The 8,706-nt window shown below is 38.2% G+C and overlaps 1 pseudogene; it reads left to right on the top strand.

The window, feature by feature from the left end:
* The first annotated feature begins 253 nt into the window (after positions 1-253).
* LOC121105635 overlaps positions 254-8,706 on the top strand; it is a 13,266-nt pseudogene continuing 4,813 nt past the window's right edge.

Consider the following 8,706-nt stretch of genomic DNA (forward strand, 5'->3'; position numbering starts at 1 on the left):
AGATATCCTAGCATGGGTCAGACCACTGGACTTCTAGGAACTTAGCCCCTGAATTGAATTTATTTCTCATCTGGTGGCATGCATGTATCCTGGTACCTGCTACTTACTGCTCACCAGGTCCGATCAGCATGATATCATCAATGTAGCAGACCAGTGCAGTGTCATGTGGGATGGTGAAACAGTTAGTTAAAGGTGAAATGGCACTGTGTAAGTTTTGAAAATTAGGGAAAAGGGACTTTGTTGATCTGTCACAATGAAGAGACCACATCTGGAACAGCATCTCCAGTTAAAGTCATCACCTGTTTTAGTTAGCAGTGATTCAATGCTGTCTTCGAGGATCCAGTTGTCTTCTGTCATAGAACAGGTGGTGAGTCAACATGGCTCTATCATAGAAATCACCAATCCTGTATCTCTAAGTTATTCATGGTAACATTAAACTCAAAATTTTTCATATATATATATGAATATATATATATTCATATTTCATATGTAAAAACCAAAAAAGCCATAAAGACTAGAGTGCCCAGAAGGACTCTATAATCAAATGGAAGAGATATAAATGAGATTGAATTCAAATAGAAGTTGAGGCACAAAATGTATGAGTTTGCTTTCCATATATATGTAGTATTACTTTTGGTTTATTATTTTGGTAGGGATAGGAGGGATCCAGGGGCTTCCACTTGGCCTTTTTTAGCATAATAATTCTTATTGAATAGGTCAGGAAGCCAGTGTGGATGTTCTGTCAGTTAGAAACTAGAAAAATATCTCTGGAATACGTCCAGCATTCAATTGGACTGACTATGTGGGGACTTAAGTCATAACTCTATTTGCCACATGACTTCCATAAACTCCCACCATGATCTAAATACTGCAATAAGTATGTTCTGGGTCCACAAGGACTAGCCTTAAGTCAGGACAAGTGGATAGGAAGACTCAACATCATAAAGCTGTCAATTATGACACATAGGTGACCATATTGATGGTCAAAGATCCTCCCTTGCAGTGCCAATAAATAGTGTTGATTCAATTGGATATCAGTATGGAAAAATGGATCTTGACCCTTACCTAATATGACGCAAAAAAAAAATTCTAGATGAATCCATAGATCTCGATATGAAAGGTAAAACAATAAAGCTCTTAGGAAAAAAATAGAATTTTTAAACTTTGAGCAGAGGAGGTCTAGGACAGATTTCTTACAGATTTTTTTTAAAAAATTTATTCATTTGAGAGAGAGCGAGCAAGAGCACTAGTGGGGGTGGGGGGCAGGTCAGAGGGAGAGGGAGAAGCAGACTCCTTGCTGAGCAGGGAGCTCAACATGGGGCTTGATCCTAGGACCCCAGGATCATGACCTGAGCTGAAGGCAGACGCTTAACCAACTGAGCCACGCAGGTGTTCCTAGAACAGATTTCTTAATGGTACACGAGATAGTGTACAGAAAGGGGCAACCATAAAGGAAAAATTGGTAATTGGACCATATTAAAATTAAGAAAGTGTTCAAAAGAAAGTGTAAGGAAGTCAAAGGGAAAGCCTCAAATGGGACTTGTGTCCATAATAAGAACATCTACAAATTAATAAGAAAAAGGCAAGATGACCAAAGAAAATGGGTAAAAGAGGTGAACCCAAAAAAGCATGGCTAAATTGTAAGAAACATTGGTCAAATTCACTAGCCATTAGGGAAATGCAAATTAAAATCACAGTGTGATACATACATATACACATACATATCAGAAAGACTAAATTGGAAAAGACTAAAGGTCAAGTGTTGTCAAGGATGTGGGGCAATTTGAATTGTCATATACTTCTGATGGGATTGTAAATTGGTATGACCACTTCAGAAATTGACAGTATCTACTAACATTAAATACACACATGCTTTATGGCCCAGTAGTTGGCATGTGCCCCCAAAATGCATACATGTGTTCATCAAAAGACATGAAAATAGTAATAAAAATATTGTAAACTGATGAGCAGATAACATCCCAGTGAATTCTCAGAAGTGGAACCCTAACTCTGCATTGATCCATGTCCCCATCTCATCCTGTTACATTTTATAACATTTTAAATTTCTTATTCTGACCTGCTCTCTCCACATAGCAATACACTCAGACTGGAAATTAAAAATATTTTATTGAGAATGCTCAATAGTTGCTTAAATTTCCTGCTGGATTCTGTAGTGAATAACTTCAAGGTATTTGCTCTTCGTTTGATCTTTCAGAAGGACAGTTTCTTTCACTGCCTTGCTGGATAGCCCCACATAGCCTTCATGCTATTTTTTTGTTCTTGTTGACTGTCAAATGTACCAAATCCTTTCAAATTTCACTGTATGTCGACACCCAGTGTGTAGAGATTGTACTTCCCCCAGTCTGTGCACTTAGTTTATGGTTAAGTTCCCCTAAAGGATCTAACAGATAATCATGTATATGTTCTCCTTTACCATGAAGGCATCCAAAACCCATGGCTCAGATTTTTGATACTTTGAACCAATGCATACATGATATGTTACAAGTCCCAGAGTATACAGTACCACCACTAAAGTTCTTCTGGTCTTTATACCCATCCTTTCCTACTCCCTCCCTTGACACGAGCATTGACTAGAGCTAATAGAACTTTGAAAAACTTAATTCATGACTATCACTATATAGCATGTACTCATAAGCTTTCTATTATGTGACTTCAGAACTCTCATTTTTTAACCTTCTTTACTTTTTTCCCCCTCTCTCATGAGCCCTCGCGGGTAGTTTCCTTGGGGCACCATTTTTATAATCACTTTATGAATGCTGCTTCATCGAGAAGGTGAACAGAGAACTATAAAGCTATTTTGAGATGTGGGAGCTGGGCTGTCAGCTGTACTCCCTCATTACTTAAGTGACTCATTTCAGTTCACCGATTTTACAAAGCATGCAATACAAATTTGTGCTTCAGTAAACTTTTAAGTTTCAGAATTTCAAGTCTACTGTTTTGAAGTTGAAATATTAATTAGGTTTTCCTTAGTGATCTATCACTCTGATTTATGTTGGTATTTAGTGGAATCCCAAGATCATTTGTGAATAAAAGAGACAGGTACTTTGAAAGATAGGAGTCCAAAGAAGACTAAGAGCCCCAGTAGAAAATTATAACCGTCATTTCTCTCAGGATCTGGTTTACTTCTGTTACGTGCTGTTTCTTTGATTCACATTTGTTAAGTGCTATTTCTTTGAAGCAGTCTTCCATCTCTACGTAGACCAAAGGATCAGTCATGTTTTCTGTTCTTCGATTTTAGGGCTTGATCTTAGGCCCCAGAGGAGCCTGGGTTTACATGATCTCCTATTTTGACATACTTTGTAAGAGAAGAATATGGCCAGACCTAGGCATAGCTGTGAAATAAAGTATGTCATCAGTGCCCACAGATGTGTTCATAGTGTCTGGCCCTGTTTCTTTCCCCTCCCATCTTTTTTCAGTAAGTACAATTTATCAGGAGATACCTCCACCCAGACTACTGAGTCATTTTGATGGTCAAGTTTTAAGTTAAGGGAAGAGCACAGTAATCATCTGCTAATGGAACTGGTGTAAAAGGGGTTGATTCTGGATTGCTGGGTCACAGTTTCGTGAGATAAAATGGGTAGCAGGATCAGAGCACTTCTGCTTTTTCATTTACAGATATATTCTTCTAAGAAAATTCCAAAAATGGAAGTACATTAAGATTTCCAACTCACCATGCCTTAAGCCAGAGGTCAGCAGACTTTTTCTATGAAGAGCCACATAATACATATTATAGTCTTTACATGTCCTGTGGCCTCTGCCGAAATTACTCGGCAGTGGTAGCATGAAAGCAGCCGGAGACGGCATGTAAACGGATATGGCTGAGTTCCAGTAAAACTTCATTTACAAAAACAGATGGCAGGGGTGTTGGCCAACAGACTGTAGTTTGCCAACCCCTCCTTTAAGCCCAAGATTACCTATTCTCTTGGGTGGTTCTAGTTTTATTTCTCCCAGATTGTTCCAGTTGCCCTAAAGAGAAGTAGTGTAAAAGAAAATACAGTGAGTGCCCCATAGCATAGGGATATAATGACATACAACACTGTGACCTTTTAGTCCTCCTAGGAAGTTACTCTTTTGCTACCGAGTCTCAGTCTTAACCTTTGAATGAAACTGATGTCTAGGGCTTCATTTCCAGTCCCTGTATATGACTTCTGGAACTGAAGACAGTACATTCTCAAGGAAGGACAGATGCCCCCAAATTGTACTCACCATCTGGTCAAACACAGTGGGAACCAATTGTCTTTGAGGGCAAGGTGTGAACACCTGTTCTTTCTCGCAGATTGAGGATTTACTGTTTCAGGGCTCCGAAGGTGTATTTGCCTACGGCTATGCAGTTAAGCCCATTTTTATAGCTTGAGCAAATACGTCCTCAAGTTGGGCTATGGTTGGTTGATTGATGACTCAAGAATGCTAAATTCCCATGTTGGAATCTGACCAGCAGTTACATTGTTCTGTACACTGCCTGCTGCTTCCTACACAGATAATTACCAGAGGCTAATTTACAGATGCCAGTGGGAACGGAAATAGAGTGAATGGCTGCCCACAGAGCTAGGAATTGGATTTTATCAGGAGTCGTGGAGAAGCACGTTTGTTCTCAGGAAGAAAAAAAGTCCGGAAAAGTGACTAGTTAAGAAATACGACAGCAAAATGAGTTATCCAAAGGGCAGTGCAGTCTTCAATCATTGCTTTGGAGTTAGAGAACCTGGGTTTAAATCCTTACTGCTCCAGTTATTAGGTGAAGCCTTGGATGGGTTACTTAAATTCTCTACATCTCAGTTCCTCACAGGCAACATCAGTGTGGTAGTAGAATCTGTTCCAAGTTGTGAAGATTACATAAAATAAACCCATATAGAACATTTAGGTCACTATTTGAAACATGGTAAATGATCAATAAATGTTAGCTATTCTAATTCATGTTTCCAATCTAATGTTTACTCTAAGTTTTCTTAAGTATTTAACACTCGGGAGCACATATTTTTACCTTTCTCATTTATGTAAGGCTATTTCAAGAGTAATCGATTGCTTAGCTTATAGAATAGAAAACTGAGATTCATGAATTTTTTTTTCAAGATTTTATTTACTTATTCATGAAAGACAGAGGGAGGCAGAGGCAGAGGGAGATTTTTTTTTTTTTCCAGTTCTGGAATTCTAAATCTAAAGGTTTTATAGAGAAAGTCATCAGTGAGGTGAGCAGCTAGAGTCATGGTAATAGGTAGGCCGTGGTTGACCAATGCCATCGCTTTCAGGAGGGCACTGAAAATAAGAATTAAAGACAGACTCAGGATTGCAACTAGCACCAGAACGGAGGCTTCTTTTTTGTATTTGATGGCCAGCACAGACTACCCTGGAATTTGTATCATGCTGGTATAAGGGATGGACCAGGAGTTGTAGAACTTGAGGAAACTTCAAGTATATAATGAATCGGCTATGCAGATAGTAAAGTATGTAAAGAAGTGCTTTTTAAAAAGTGAACAATCACTTAGGCAGATTTATTTTTATCTTAGAAATTTTGTCACATCGGTTCTTAAATTAACAATGAAAATGATGTGATTTAGAATTCACTTTAAATACACATATACACACACACAGGGCGCCTGGGTGGCTCAGCTGGCTAAGCTTCTGACTTTGGCTCAGGTCATGATCTCCCTGTCCTCCGATAAGGACTCAGGCTCTTCACTCAGCGGGGAGTCTGCTTGTCCCTCTGCCCCTGCCCCTGTTCATGCTGCCTCACTCCTTCTCTCCAAATCAATAAATAAAATCTTAAAAATAAATAAAGATTCTCCTTCCCTTATTTTGCCAGTTACATTCAGGGTATTTAAACAGAACTACTTCATGTTTTAGGAGGAATTTAGTGATGGAACAGGGCTACTAAGTTTCCAATTTCCAGTGTGATACTCAAATCACTAAATTAAGATAATCTTTTTTTTTTTTTAATAGCATGGGGAAAACAGCACAGATATTTAGCAAGACTGTTACAGAGCTGTTTAGAATTGTTAGAGCTAGATATTCATGAATTTAAATGATAATAAGTTAATCTAATACATAAGTTATGTTGCTACTGCTTACAGGAGTAATCAAAGCTTGGGATAAACATATTCCTTGATACACACACTTCAAAACCAACAGATTTTCAGAGATTTATATTTTTTGAGTAATTTTCTCAAAAGATGGGTAATTCTCTATAATGCGACATACACTATTCTGTGAAATAAGATGCATAAGTAACCCAAATTAGGTGGTTGATACCCAAATTATAATTTTCAATGTTGGAGCTTGTCACATTCAGGCAATATAGTGTTAACTGTTAATAGTGTTAAGTGGTTAAGAAAGTGGGCTCTGGAATCAGACTTCCATTTGATTTTGTTGTTTGCCCCTTACTTCAGTAAAGTACTTGACCTATCTAAGCCTCAGCTTCCTCATTGTGAAATACAGAGTAACTGTGCCTTTTTCATAGACGGTATTTGAAACAATTGACACAATTACATGGAACCTGCCAAGCACACTGTTTACCGAGTGCTTTGTGTCTTTCTTAATGGCTGCTTAGCTTTTGGAGAAAGATCTACAGCTCCCTGTTTATAGCAGCCTTCGTGCAGGGAGCGGCGGGGGGCTGCAGCGTGTTTCTGCCCACTCTGTTAACTGTGACGGAAGCCAGGTGAGCAGTGAGGAGGGGATTGTCATCAGCATGCAGGTATAGTGAGTCCTTAAATGCACTGATCAAAACCTCTCAAGTTTGCACCTTGAAATGAGATGCTTTTTATTTGCTTTTCATTAGGTGCAGAATTCTCTTTTTGGCTTTGGTGGATATTTTAAATCATCAACATTTGCCCATCTCTTTTTAATTACTCTGAATCTCTGACTAATCTCAGTAGAGATAGGTATTAGAAAATTGAATCTGATGGAAATGATTTATCTTTTTGGAATTTAAGCTATAGAGAATTCCTTATGGATTTTTAACTTTCTGGAAGAGAAACTGTAACTAATATGAACCATTAGAAGTTGAATATATTTTTGTCTATTTATAGAGAAAGATAACAATTTTTTAAACTTTTCTCCTTTGGAAATTTGGATTAAAGGTATGTATTATTAACTAATTTAAATACTATAATAGGGTTAAATTATTGTTTTAGTTTTTACAGAGAACTTGAGATAAACTTGTAGTCCTTTGGAGCTCATTTAGACATGTCATTTCATTGTACTGGGGTGAAATTCCGTTTTGGTAGTAGATGAGAACATCTCTCATTCATCATCATCTCATTCATCATCAGAACTGGCAAAAATGTACGTAAAACAAAATATAGGTGATAAAGAGAAAATTTTTTCGAGTTAATTAAAATAGATGTGAAAACTGTGTATAGTTAATATATACAATACAAATGGGTTAATATGTGTGGGGAATTAGAACAATGTCTGACACGTAATAGGTGCTTAATATATGCCAGATGATACTGTTACTATTATATTAAAGGAAAATGCAATTAAATAGTACATTAAGAAAAAGAGGGTTTTCTAAAGTTTACTGGGTAAATTTTGACTTGGTCTTTGATAACACTTAGCAACAGGTGCTATTAGAATAAAAAAATTTAGGGTCCTAATTACTGAGTGTAAGTGCTGGCATATTTACAGGGTTTGATGTTTTTTCATTTGATTGAGGAAAGGAGCATGAACCCTTTATCTTTCAGAGAATTAACAATCCATGGGGACCCCAAAGGACAGCAAGTGTATTCTGCTCATCAGTGTGATAGGTTATTTTATTTTTTAAGTGTGGCATGCCTGGCTGGCTCAGTCAGGAGAGCATATGACTCTTCATCTCAGGGTGTGAGTTGGGCGTGAAGCCTACCTAAATAAAAGGAAAAAAAACCACAACACATTATTTGTTAAGTGTAATCGTAGTTGACAAACTGATTGAATCTGTACACCAGGAAGATATTCCATGTTTGAGAATTCTGGAAGTTAGACTCATAGGGATTTAATTTTCTGTCTAGTACACGGTCAATATAAAATAGTTTCTTTTCCTAACACAACTGTATGATTGCCATTTATTTATTTATTTATTTATTTTTAAAAAGATTTTATTTATTTGAGAGAGAGAGTACTAGCAGGCGGGAGGGTCAGAGGGAGAGGGAGAAGCAGACTCCCCACTGAGCAGGGAGACATGGGGCTCGATCCCAGGACCTTGGGATCATGACCTGAGCCAAAGGCAGATGCTTAACCAACTGAGCCACCCTGGTGCCCCCATGATTGCTATTTAATATGCAGGAGGGAACAAACCTTGAAGTAGTGATTCTGACATTTAGGTAGTGCTTTAGAGGCTACAAAGTGCCATCATTCACATTACCTCATTTTCATGAGACAGGCTGCATGATTTCCGCTTTAGCTGTGATTCAGAGACCATGCTCACCCCAGGTCCCGCTAGTGGCAAAACCCTGAGATGACGGCTCTTTTTATCTCTTTACAACTTCCTGTGAGCCACTGTGCTTTTATGTTTGGATGCGTGGCAGCCACACCTACAAATAGTAACAGCTTTAAATAGTCTCATGTCACTCAGTGACTTTAGCTGATGTATTTTTCTCTGTACTTACTTTCCACTTGAAACCACAGGGCAGATACTTGAACTTCTTCCCTTAGTATCATCTGAAGATGGAAGACTGAAAGCCTCGGGGGTGGGGGGGGAGGGTGAAGAGCAATGCC

The sequence above is a fragment of the Ursus maritimus genome, unplaced genomic scaffold (assembly GCF_017311325.1).
Source record: "Ursus maritimus isolate PB19 unplaced genomic scaffold, ASM1731132v1 scaffold_28, whole genome shotgun sequence".
NCBI classification, from domain to species: Eukaryota; Metazoa; Chordata; class Mammalia; order Carnivora; family Ursidae; genus Ursus; species Ursus maritimus.